Source organism: Bos indicus x Bos taurus, chromosome X (genome assembly GCF_003369695.1).
Source record: "Bos indicus x Bos taurus breed Angus x Brahman F1 hybrid chromosome X, Bos_hybrid_MaternalHap_v2.0, whole genome shotgun sequence".
Taxonomy (NCBI): Eukaryota; Metazoa; Chordata; class Mammalia; order Artiodactyla; family Bovidae; genus Bos; species Bos indicus x Bos taurus.
Window position 1 is genome coordinate 22,962,506 of NC_040105.1, and position 13,896 is coordinate 22,976,401.

Below are 13,896 nucleotides of genomic sequence, written 5' to 3' on the forward strand. Positions count from 1 at the left end.
GGAGTAGTTTGACTCACTTATTTTAGAAATATGCAAAATTAACAGACTTTGAATCCATCTTCTCCCCTATTTCCTGATGTTTTTAATGTCTAAATATTGATGTTTCTACTTAAAAATGTAATCATACTTAAATTATTTCAGGAACTGGCTTTAATGAAGTGTATAGGAGGGAGAGGGGCTTCCCATGTGGCTCAGTGGTAAAGAATCCACCTGCCAATGACAACCCACTCTGATATTCTTGCCTGGGAAATCCCATAGACAGAGGAGCCTGGTGGGCTACAGTCCATGGAGTTGCAAGGAGTTGGACAACTTAGTGACTAAGCCCTCAAGTATGTAGGCAGGAGAGCCTTCTTTTTCCTGTGGTAAGAATGGGAGAAGGCTCTCCCTAAGCCTCTTTCCCTATCTTATATGTTCTAGTAGTGTGTGAAGGATCTTAACAAGTTGCTTTCCTGAATCTTTAAGGGATGATTCATCTCTTAGGCTCAGTCACTTTTTTCTAACCTCTGTATCCTCAGGCAAAACACTGTGGTTTAAACATGGCATCCCAATGAGTCAGGAAATGACTTCATTTCTTACCTAACCACTTTTCTCTTTAATGGGAAGCCCTGAAATAGATGTGCCTCACAGCCCTGCTGCAAGCCTTTGCTGTCATTTAGAGGAGCTATTGCTCTATCAGTACTCACACTGAAGCCTATTATTCCAGGGAGAAAATTTTGTTATAAAAAAGTGATTTGTTATTTTAAGTCTTGGCAAACAAGCATACGAGGGGGGGAAAAAGTTCATTTGGAGAGATGGCAGTAATTCTCAGCGAGGTGTGCTTCTGCCTCACTTTTGCTTTACAGAAAGGGCCAGGATTTGGCACGAGCTAAAATTCTGTGAAACTAATCTATCAGGCTCAGGCAGCTTCTGCTCATTGCCCTTGAAAATAGACTGCCTTGTCTTTTATACACCTGCGTGTGATACTCCTTCTGTTGCTTAAGTGGGACACAGTTGGAAGAAACACCCAGTAAAGCAGGACAAACGCCCTGTGATCATAATCAGGGTTTAGTGGTAATTGACACATGACAAAATAATTTGCACTAAGTTTTCCAAAGCCATGCTATGTCTCTACCAGTGATTGCCTGTGCTGACTTATCATTTATTCCAAGTCTCATTGGAGGCAATTACAGACATTTTAAAATAGGCAGTCAAAATAACAAGTCATTTAGACTGGCAATTATGCATTATATGTAGTTGTCCTTTCTATTAGAGGATGACACTATTGATGCTACAACCTCCCCATGTTAAAAAAAATATGCGGCTGAAAGACTGAAGTGTGACTGTCAGATTCTTCTACTTGGATCACGCTCACTGCCTGTCATTTTGTTGTGAACCCAAGTGGCAGCCTGCAGGCGTCCTGGCTTTTCTTTGCCACCTCTTAGCCTCATGGTCAGGGCCTAATTAGGCATTATGAGCAGGCAAAGAACACATTTACAAAGTCAGCTCATGCTGGAGATGGTGTCGAGGCCTCAGTGAGGGTTATAGGCTTCGGGGTTCTTGAGCTTTGACCCACTGGAGGTGCAGTTGGCTTGGCAGGCATTTCCTTCAGGGTGATAACACAGGGATGCTTTGCTGCCAAGCCTGGTGTCCTTCAGAACTTCATATCAATCCATATTTCAGTGGAGCCTGTGAAGACGTAAGGTTTTCTTGTCAAATTTGTATTTGCGGAATGCAGCAGTCTTAACTGCATTTAATGTGTTTGGTTGATTCGCAGAATGGGCTGTCTCCTTAAAAAATGTCAAGTTGTAAAAAGGCTGTATCTTTCGCTGAGAGGCTGAGTTAATAAGGAACAGCTGGGGCCGAGTGATGTCATGCGCCACCTGCATGAAAGGCCGCCCAGAGACTCACACCAAAAGAAAGTGCTCCAGAGAAGTGGCTTTCAGACCTATTATTATTATTTTTTTGCATTTTGTTTTGGTGGAGGATAATCTTCCTATTGAAATCATGTGCAAAAACCCCCAGTGTATCAGAGATCCGGGCTGACTGAGTGGATGAAGTTAGAGTGGGAGGCCCAGTACTCGTTCATCTTTCCCATCTTAAGCAGCAGTCCTTAAAGGCCTCCTTGGAGTTTTGGGGAGCAAGGATGTACAATAAGAGTGTTTTGAGTAGTGGGATGAGTAACCCAGAGAACTGACAGGGTGATTCATTTTGTTGTTGGAAGGAGATGGTAGTAGTTCTACTTACATTTATTTTCCCTATATCTTCCAAAGTTTTGTTTTTATATGTATGATAATATAATAATACACTGATACATTGGCAATCATAATTTATAAATGAGCATCATATCTTAGAAGAGCATGCTTAATTTATTTTCCAATAGAGACACACCATCAAGAATGTTTGGAGGCTGTTCATTAAGAATTCATGGAACAAACATATTTATAAACAACAACAACAACAAAATTCATGGAAGATGGTTCATGGGCACAGTTTTGATGAGTTGTGGACTAAGCATAAGAAAACTGGCTAAGTTGTTTTTGGCAGAATGAGCACCAAAACGGTGTCATCAGGAGTGGGATAGAATTTTACATTTGGACTTTGGGGCTGCCATTCAGCCCACTACAAAGATATCAGGTCCTAATCCCTGGAACTTATAAATATGACCTTATTTGGAGTCTTTGCAGATGTAATTATGTTATGCATTTTAGGATGGGAGATAATTCTGGATTATCTAGGTGGTCCCTACTTGCTTCACAAGTGTCCTTATATGAGAGAGGTAGAGGGAGATTTGACACATACAGAGTCAGAGACTGGAGTTATGAAGCAATAAGCCAAGGAATGCTGACAGCCACCAGAACCTGAAAGATGCAAGGGACTGACTCTCTCCTAGAGGCCCTGGAGGGTGGCGGGGGGCGGGGGGCGGGGAGTGTGGTCCTGCTTATACCTTGATTTTAGCACAATGGTGCTAATTTCAGACTTCTGGCCTCCAGAAATATGAGTGAGCAGATTTCTGTTATTTTAAGCCACCAAGTTTGTGTCATTTATTAGAGCAGCCCTGGGAAATGAATGGGCTTTCCAGGTGGCTCAGTGGTAAAGAATCTGCCAGCAATGCAGGAGACGCGTGTTCGATCCCTGGGTCAGGAAGATCCTCTGGAGAAGGGAATGGCAACCCACTGCAGTGCTCTTGCCTGGAGAATCATGGACAGAGGAGCCTGGAGGGCTACAGTCCATGGGGTCACTAAGATCCCGACACGACTGAAGCGACTTAGCACACACACATGCAGGAACTTTTGTAGTTTTATTTAAAATGCATTTTAAAGTTATGTGCAATCTATCCTTTTCTACATATATTTTCATATTCATACTTTTAAAATAAAGCTAACAGCCATGTTAATCACCACCTTCACAGAGAAAACATTTGCAACATCCTAGAAACCCTTCAAATGTCCAATCCCACTAGTAACCCCATACTTCCCTCCATCAGATGTAACTGTCACACTGCTTTTTCCAAGGAGTGACTTTCTTGATTTCCTTTGTGGTTTTTATCATCTGTGTATGCTACTCCTGAACAATATAGTTTTTCCCAGTTTGGAACTTTATTTCGATGAAATCATACTGTATGCATTTTTCTGTGTCTTACTACTCAATGTTGTGTTTGTTAGATTCATTCACGTTCTTGTATGTAGCTCTGATTTGTGGCTTTTCACTGCTGTATAACATTCCATTGGTTGACTATACCACAATTTATTTATCCATTTTACTCTTGATGGACAGTTATTTCTAGTTTGGGGAAATTATGAATAATGTACATTCTTCTGTATACATCTTGATATAAAAGAGCCACATTTTTCCATGTCACTAGATAATGTCCAACTATTTTCCAAAGCAGTCAAACCCATATACTGATATCAGCAGTGTGCAAGAGTTTTTGTTCCTGAACATCCTTGAAACACTTGGTATTATAGGGCTTAATGTTTTTTGCTGAACTCATGTGATATGCTATTATGGCTTTAATTTGCATTTTCTTGAATTACTAATAACTTTAATCATATTTTCATCTATACATATTAAAGAACATGTGTATGTATACATGTAAAAATGTATACACATACAAATGCATTCTTTGGCCATTTCAGTTCTTCTTTTTAAAAGTTGAAGCCCATTTTACTATTGGTTTGTTTTTCTTTTCCTCATTGATTTGTGAGAGTTCCTTTTATGTGTTTTGCAAAAATATTTTCTCCCATTTTGTAGCTTGCCTTTTTACTGTTTTAATTATATCTTTGATGAACAAGTTCTTAATTACAGAAATTTTAAAAATAAAGAAAGAAAAAATAGCTCATAATTCTACCACCCAAAGATGGCCATTGTTAGCATGTCTTTTTTCTCCCCAGCTTTACTGAGGTTTAATTGACAAATGAAACTGTATATACTTAAAGGGTACACTGTGATGATTTGATATGTGTATATGTTGTGAAATGATTACTACAATCAAGTTAATTAACCCTGCCATCACCTCACATAATTACCTTTTTTTTTTTTTTTGATGAGAATGACTAAGATCTGCTCTCTTAACAAATTTCAGGTGTCGCATACAGTATTAACTGTAGTCACCATATTAGATTTCCAGAACTTATTCATCTTGTAACTGAAAGTTTATACACAGCCCAGTCCCTGGCAACCACCATTCTACTCTGTTTTGATGAGTTTGGCTCTTTCTTTTTAGATTTGACATGGGAATGAGATCCTGCAGTATTTGTCTTTTCATGTCTGGCATATTTCACTTAGCACAATGCCCTCTGGGTTCATCCATGGTGTTTCAAATGTCAGGATTTCCATCTTTTTAGGGTTCTTCCCTGGTGGCTCAGACCATAAAGAGTCTGCCTGCAATGTGGGAGACCTGGGTTCGATCCCTGGGTCAGGAAGATCCCCTGGAAAAGGAAATGGCAACCTACTCCAGTATTCTTGCCTGGAGAATCCTATGGATGGAGAAACCTGGCAGGCTACTATGAGGTTGCAGAGAGTCAAACATGACTGAGCAACTCACACTTTCACTTTCATATATAATATTGCATTTTCTTTATCCACTCATCTGTTGATGGACACAGGTTATTTTCATATCTTGGCTATTGTAAATAAGGTTAGCATATCTTTTGATCATTTTAATGGCATATATATGCAGCATGACATTTCCTTTGTGAAAGAGAGATCACCGTTATACATATTTATACAAATATTTAGTGACACAGAGATGAACACACATTCTCTGCTTCCAGGGAGCTTATAACTTATTGAGTCAAAAATAGGCACATTTATGAATATGTGCATTAAAGTGTTATAATGCTAGAAGGGTAAACAAGGTATGATAGAAACCAAGGAATGAGTGGTTCCCTGAGTGGACTAGAAGAGGCATGAGAAAGCAGGTGCCATGAGCTTTCTGGCAACAAAAAGGGAAGAAAGGCAACAGAGGCATGCTATGATTTGTGCTGGTCGGAAAATTGCAAATTGTTAAATGTAGCTAGAATGTGGGAGAAGGAAATGGCAACCCACTCCAGTACACTTGCCTGGAAAATTTCATGGATGGGGGAGCCTGGTGGGCTACAGTCCATGGGGTTGCAAAGAGTCGGACATGACTGAGTGACTTCACTTTCTTTCTTTCTTTCTATGGTTCCTTTTGGAGAAGGAAATGGCAACCCACTCCAGTGTTCTTGCCTGAGAATCCCATGGACAGAGGGGCCTGGTGGGCTACAGTCTATGGGGTTGCAAGGAGTCGAACACGACTAAGCAACTAACACACACACGCACAGCTAGAATGTGAGTTGGGGGAAGAGGGGAGGAAGGTGAGACAGGAGAGAAAAGAGATGAAGGTGAGATCCTGGCAGTTGCATGTTGGCCTCTCCCTAAACTGCTGTTTCTGCTTTTCCCCAGTCACTTCTGTCTTGATAGTGTAGCCTTGTAACAATACCACCAGGCCAGGCAGATGGAAATCTTTGGAAAGTACAAGTGAAACCCAACAATTTGACAGCTTTTTATTTTCATTATAGGCTAATGAGTTGTTTTGTTCCCTTAATAATTTGCTGAAAAATCTTCCCCCAGTTAGCTTAAGGCTTTCACCAAGAAGTTACAGGACTTAGTGAACGATGTGGATCCTAGTGAGCTATTGGACAAAGATGTGGAGGAGGTCAGGTGGGGTCATATTCCTGAGTGCTAGGTTAAAAGCAGGATGTAGAGGCAAATACATCTGAATTTGAATCTTAGCTGTGTCACTTCCCAGCTTTGAGACTGTGGACAAGTCACTTAACCTCTCTGATTCTCAACTTTCTCTTATCTTGATAGGGAATGATAATATCTTCCTATATGTAGGGTCACTGTGACAATTCCATATAGTAATTTAGACAAATAACCCAGGAGAATGTCTGCTCTCAGTGCTTTATAACTCATAGCTGCTCTGCTACTATTGCCTTTTACCCTCATTCCCCCTCTTCTGCACCCCCACCCCAAAACCATAGAAGTTAATCTCTTCTGGGACTTACTAGTTCAGTTCGGTCACTCAGTCGTGTCCGACTCTTTGCGACCCCATGGACTATAGCCTGCCAGGCTTCCCTGTCCATCACCAACTCCTGGAGCTTACTCAAAGTCATGTCCATTGAGTTGGTGATGCCATCCAACTATCTCATCCTCTGTCGTCCCCTTCTCCACCTGCCTTCAATCTTTCCCAGCATCAGGGTCTTTTCCAGTGAGTCAGTTCTTCACATCAGGTGGCCAAAGTATTGGATTTTCAGCTTCAGCATCAGTCTTTCCAAGGAACTAAACTGAAATGGGGCATGGTTGGGGTTTCTTCCCCCTCCTTTATGATTATCTTTAAACTAAATTTTTGTTTGTATCAATGTTATACATGCACATAGTTTGAAAAACAACAAAAAAACCCATAATAAGTTTATAATAAATATAAAGCAATTGCCTACCTTGACACTTTCCCTTCTCATAGGTCTGCTACTCACAGACCTATATTCTTACCAACACTTAGATTTCTTTTTTCTCTTTCTCTTTCTTTCTTCTTCCTCCTCTTCCTCTTTGTTAATCCCCCCCCCCTTTTTTTTTTTTTAATTATAGCTGTCCTAAAGGAGATCAGTCCTGGGTGTTCATTGGAGGGACTGATGTTGAAGCTGAAGCTCCAATACTTTGGCCACCTGAGGCAAAGAGCTGACTCATTGGAAAAGAGCCTGATGTTGGGAAAGATTGAGGGCAGGAGGAGAAGGGGACGACAGAGGAGGAGATGGTTGGATGGCATCACTGACTCAATGGACATGAGTTTGGGTAAACTCTGGGAGTTGGTGATGGACAGGGAGACCTGGTGTGCTGCAGTTCATGGGGTTGCAAAGAGTTGGACACGACTGAGCAACTGAACTGAACTGAGTGGAGGTAAAGTAGTTCATTGTTTTGATTTTGATTTGATTTTCCTTACTAGTGATATTGAGGATCTTTTCATGTACTTATTGGCCATTTATATATGTTCTTTGGAGAAATGTCTATTAAAAAATTTTGCTGTCTTGTTATTGTGTTGTAAAGAGTTCTTCCTATAGACAGGGTCAAGCCTCTTGTTAAATATATGATTTGCAAATATTTTCTCCAATTTTATGTGTTGTCTTTTCACTTTCTTGATGACATCCTTTTAAACATAATTTGATGTAGCTCATTTCATTATTGATAGTGCTTTTTGTCATCATAAGTTCTTTCCTACACTGAGATCATGAGGATATTTTTCTGTATTATTTTCTAAAATCTTTAACTTTTACACTTAAGTTTTTGATTCACCCAGAATTGATTTTTGCATATGTGAGCTCAAGGTCCAAATTCATTTTTTTTTTTTTTGCTATATAGATATTCACATGCCTCTGTACCCTTGAGATTTTGTTTTGCATTTCTTTGATAATTAGTGATGATGAACACTCTGCATGCCTCTATGCAGTGTTCTCCCTTGTATATCAAGTGTACATATGTGTGTGGGTCTATTTTTCTACACTCTGTTGCTTTGGTCTCTTTGTCTTGATTGCTATAACTTTATAGTTGATATCTAGGAGGTGAGGTCCTTCCACCTGTACTTGTTCAGGTGTGTCTAGACCTCTCTTTGTGTTTAGTATTTCCATATACATTATAGAGTCAGCCTGTGAAATTCAGTGAAAAATATCTGTTGGGAATTTGATTGGGATTGCACTGAATATGTAGATCAAATTCAATTTAAAATACTATTCCACACCATAAATGTAGTATCTTTCAATTTATAAAGTTCTTTAAAGTCTTTCCATAATGTTTATATTTTTCCCCATAGCAGTCTTACACATCTTTTGATAGATTTATTCTAAGGTGTTTAATATTTTTTCATGTTGTCATAAGTGGTATCATTTCAGAATTTGAATGAAATGCTTGTTGTGGCATACAGAAACTCAGTTTACTTTCTATATTATGTTTTTTTGGCATGTTAATTTTTATATCCAACAACTTTGCTAAATTATTTTATTATCCTAATAGTATGAATAATTTTGCATTTGCTTTTGACATAATCATTTCATTTGCAAATAACAACAGTTCCCCCATCTTTATTCCTTTTATTTATTTTTCTTGCCTTAATATGCCAACTAGTGTGCTCAGCAAAATGCTCAGCAAAATGTAATCTGATAATATAGAAAATTACATTCAGATCAGTTCAGTCGCTAAGTCGTGTCCGACTCTTTGCGACTCCATGAACCGCAGCACACCAGGCCTCCCTGTCCATCACCAACTCTCGGAGTCCACCCAAACCCACGTCCATTGTGTTGGTGATGCCATCCAACCATCTCATCCTCTGTCGTCCCCTTCTCCTCCTGCCCCCAAGCCCTCCCAGCATCAGAGTCTTTTCCAATGAGTCAGCTGTCCACATCAGGTGGCCAAAGTATTGGAATTTCAGCTTCAACATCAGTCCCTCCAACGAACACCCAGGACTGATCTCCTTTAGGATGGACTGATTGGATCTCCTTGCAGTCCAAGGGACTCTCAAGAGTCTTCTCCAATACCACAGTTCAAAAGCATCAATTCTTCTGTGCTCAGCTTTCTTTATAGTCCAGCTCTCACATCCATACATGACCACTGGAAAAACCAGAGCCTTGACTGGAAGGACCTTTGTTGACAAAGTAATGTCTCTGCTTTTGAATATGCTATCTAGGTTGGTCATAACTTTCCTTCCAAGGAGCAAGCGTCTTTTAATTTCATGGCTGCAAATTACATTAGTTACATTTTTGATATTAAACTTTTCCAGCATTCCAGGAATAAACTCAGTTTGGTCATGTATTGTTTCTTTCATATTCTGCTGGATTCACTTTGATATATTTTCTTTGGGATGTTTGCATGAGTTCCTGAGTTTGAAATTGTCCTGAGGTTTTTTTCTCATATTTTTTTTAACAGGATTATCCTAGGCTGATAAAATTAGGCAGAGTAGTGCTCCTTTATTCCCTTTTCTCCGGAAGAATTTGTGTGAAATTGGAATATTTCTTCTTTGAATGTTTTATAGAACTCACCAATGAGGAGAACTGGGCCTTGGGTTTTCTTTGTAAGAAGATTTTGACTGAAGACTCAGGTTCTTTAATTATTATAGGACTTTTCAGATTTTATTAAGTCAGTTTTGAGACTACATTTTTTCCTAGGAAGTTACCTATTTATTTCAAACGTTCTTAATACCTTTTTATTGTCTTTTTAAAAATGTCTGCTTTCATGATCATTTTTTCATCTGTGACTTTGGGTATTTGTGTCTTGTCTCTTTTTACTTTGTAAGCCTCCTTAGGGTTTATCAATTTTATTAGCCTTTTGAAAAATCAACTTTTGGATTTAGTATTTCTGTCTGTTACATATTTGTTTTCTATTTCCTTCACTTCTCCTCTTTTATTTCCTCCATACTTCTTTATTTGGTTATATTTTGCTGTTTTTTCCCCTAACTTCTTGATATGGATGGTTGGTTCATTCATTTTCAATCCTGCCTCTTTTCTAATATAAATATTTAAGATTTATAAGTCTTTTTTTCCTAAGTGTCATTTGACTTTGTTGGTAATGTTTTATGTCATGAATGTTCAATTATATCAGTCCTCATATTTACCACTTAGTTTTGATCTTCATTCTTTAATTATATACCTTCCATTTAGAATTATTTTATTTTTGCTTGAAATATTTCTTTTTGTTTCCTGATTGGGTAATTATTTTCTTTCTTCACTTTGAAAATATCATTCCACTGTGTTCTTGCTTCAGTTGTTGAAGATAACTCTTGATCTAACTGCTGTCCTTTGAAGCATACTGCCATCCTTTCTTCTTGTTGCTTAATTTGTTTTCTCTTTGCCTTTGATTTTCTACCATTTCATCCTAATAGGTCTAGGAATAGACTTCTTTTTATTTATCCTATTTGAGATTTCCTGGGCACTTGATTCTGTCATCCGTTTTGGAAAATGATCAGTTAATATTTCGTCACATACTGCCTGTGCTCCATTCTCTCTCCTCTTTCTTGAATCTTATATGTTTTAGACCTTCTCACTGTGTATTCCATACCCGTTACACTCTTTATTTTTCATTCTTTTCTCTTTGTGCTTCATTCTCTCTTTTTTAAAATTAGTTTGTATAGGAGTATAGTTGCTTTACAATGTTGTGTCAGTTTCTATTGTACAGCAAAGGGAATCAGCTATATGGACACATATATCCCTCTTTTTGTGGATTTCCTTCCCATTTGGGTCACCACAAAGCACTGAGTAGAATTCCCTGTGATATACTGTATGTTCTCATTAATTGTGTATTTTACATGTGTGAAAGTTGCTCAATCATGTCTAACTCTTTCCGACCCCATGGACTGTAGCCCACCAGGCTCCTCTGTCCGTGGGATTCTCTAGGCAAGAATATTGGAGTAGGTTGTAATTGTCCTTCATTCTCTCTTTCTCTCTCTCTTTTTTGGCATATCTTTCAGTTCACATTTTTTCTTCTGTCTAATCTGCTGCCCAGTACATCCATTGTATTTTTAATTTCAGAATCATATGTTTGTTTTTTTTAATTTAATTTTATTTTTAAACTTTACAATATTGTATTAGTTTTGTCCAACATTGAAATCATATATTTGTTTTTAAAAGTTCTTTTTTAACCTACTCTATCACTTTAAAACATCCTGTTCCTTGCAGATATTTTCAAGTTCATTCTTTATTTCTTTGAACGTTACTGTTTTAATATCTGTTTCTGATAATTACAGCGTCTGAAGTCGGTGCATATCTGTTTCTCGTTGATTGCTAATGGGTCTCTGACCTCACAAAATTATGTGTGAGATTCTTTGAAGCCTAGGATGGTGTGCCATCCTCCGGAGGTACCTTGGTTTTAATTCTGCCAGGTGCTCAGACACTATCAGTCAGAGCTGATAAAAACCAAGTTCTTTGCTCAAATGGTGGAAATCCATTTGAGCACTTGTCTGTGGAAAAATGTCTCATGGATTATTTTCCTACTTATTCTTTTCTATTCCATGGAAGACTTCTCTTTACTCTGGTGGTCTTGGGAACCAGGGGTTGATATTGGATCAGAGTGTGTAACTCTTTGTTTTACAACCTAGTATGTGGAGCTTCTCCTGTAAGGTTTCTCAGGTTTGGATACCCCTGGCCTTGTTTTCTGTCCACTCTGAAATAAATGTGTAGTTTTACATGGGGAAATGCACTCTGGGCAACAATGGCTTTCACCTAGAATTTAGTCTTTGAGCAATTTGATGATGATTTAAGAAGATTAAAAATAAATTTATCCAGCTCCTGCCCCGCCTGTTTTCAAAAGGTAGTTTTATCTGAATAAACTTGCAAACCATGGCTAGAAATAAGAAGTCCTACTTTGTATTTACAGTCTCTTTGAGTACAGAGTATTGGTGAATTTACTAAGAAAATATATATTTAATTTCTAAGACATTGTTACACACAATTCTTCAAGCCTTAGTGGATTTGATTAAGTTCCTCTCAGTTCTCTTCTCCTTGTGTTCAAAGAAACTCTTGCCCACCTGGCATGTTAATGGCCACTGAGAGGTATGAATACCCCCCTCTGCCTGTTTCTAGGATTTTACTATTTTTACCTTAATGCAGATTGATTTATTCTATTGCATGGTGGTACTTCAGGAAGCAGCGATCCTGCTCTCAAGAGATGGTGTATAAGCCAGGTGAATGTCTGAAGGATTGGAGATGAGAAAGTAGTGGTCCTGGTATTAGGCTCTTCTAGCAGTTTTAGCAATAATGACATTTGATGAAAGGGTAGATGTGGAGAATAAGGTTTGGGGAGATTAGAGGATTGATTTGGGGAGGGGGTGAATGTGAACTAATATTCAGTTATGTGCCATGCCAGTGCTAGAGACTTTAGAGTATTTCTTCTAATGAAGTGCTAGAGGGAAAGCATACTGATGCCATTAATCTTAAACTATGTAATAATTATGTCTTGTAGGTGTTAGCTCAGCTGCTTACATGCTTGGTCCTAAACCATTTCCAACAACTAAAGGGCAAGGGGAAGTCAAATGTAAAATGACTACTTTTTGACTCTTGGTGATAATAATCATGTCTCTATTCATAAGTGGAGTGAACAAGAACTCAAGGAATGACCTCTATTAAAGACACTCCTGGAACTGCTAATAAATAGCAGAATGTGTTATTTGAAGTTCTTGTTTGGAGGCCAGTGCATAACCTCTGTGAAGACTTGGCAAAATTATTAAAGTGCCAGAAACGAGCAGTGGGAAGACTAGGATCATCCTCACATTGGATAATCATCTTCCAAGCTGTTGTTGGTTTATAGCGTTCATTTCTAAGATGGTAACAGTGTGAGCTGTAGTCTACAGAGTTTTTACTCCCTGAAACCTCTGTGATGGGAAATACTAGATAGGTTTATGAAATCCTTGGTTCTGGTGGCAGACAGGGTTTGCGCCTTACAGTCTGAGTGGAAGAAACGGCAAATGCAGAATTAAATGTTAGTTCATCTTGCGTCTCAGCAGTTGTTGTAGCTTTTAAAGGCCACAGTCTTCAGCTGTTACAGCACTGATTGGCGGTAAAGAGCTGGCTCTCAGGAGCATACTCACTGAAAAGAATAGGACTGTGTGGCTTTGCCTCTTTACAAATTCTATTGCTAAACCCTAGACTACCCTGCCTCCTTGCTATTTTTGTCCATTGGCAGTTTCCCCTTGAAATGTTATCATCTAATTCTCCCCCAGGCTTTACTCAACCATGTGCTGAACTGCTAAATGCTGCTTCAGCTAATGCCACCATTCAACACAGAGCAATCTACAGAGTCTCTAGAAACTGGAGGAAACAACACTCTCCTTTGACCTTTGAGGCAAATAGCTCTCACAGTGATTTTGCTTATACCAGTTTTAAGTAAAGCCAGAAATTACACAGTAAACTTTTAGAAACGTATTTTTTAAAAAAATATTTATTTATTTATTTTTGGCTTTGCCGGGTCTTCATTGCTGCGTGGGCTCTTCTCTAGTTGTGGCGAGTGGGGACGACTCTCTAGTGTGAGGGCTTCTCATTGCAGTGGCTTCTCTTGTTGCAGGAGCACAGGCTCTAGGGCACGTGGGCTCAGAAGTTGTGACGCACAGGCTTAGTTGCTCCACAGCACATGGAATCTTCCCAGACCAGGGATCAAACCTGTGTTCCCTGTACTGGCAGGAGGTATTCTTAACCACTGCATCACCAGGGAAGTCCCTAAGGAACTTATTGATGGCATATGTTTTGTCTTGACAGAACTGGCTGCTCTTCAACTGGCTATAATGCTATGACTCCTCAGATTTGTTCCTGAATCTTTCACCTTACCAGGCATAATGCTAGGGTCTTCATATACATCCAGTTTAATGGTACCACACCCTATGAAGGAAGCATTATTCTTTACATTTCATGGGAGGAACCAGGG

At 38.9% G+C, this 13,896-nt stretch overlaps 1 pseudogene; it reads right to left on the reverse strand.

The window, feature by feature from the left end:
• Positions 1–1,655: 1,655 nt before the first annotated feature.
• LOC113887594 overlaps positions 1,656–13,896 on the reverse strand; it is a 195,223-nt pseudogene continuing 182,982 nt past the window's right edge.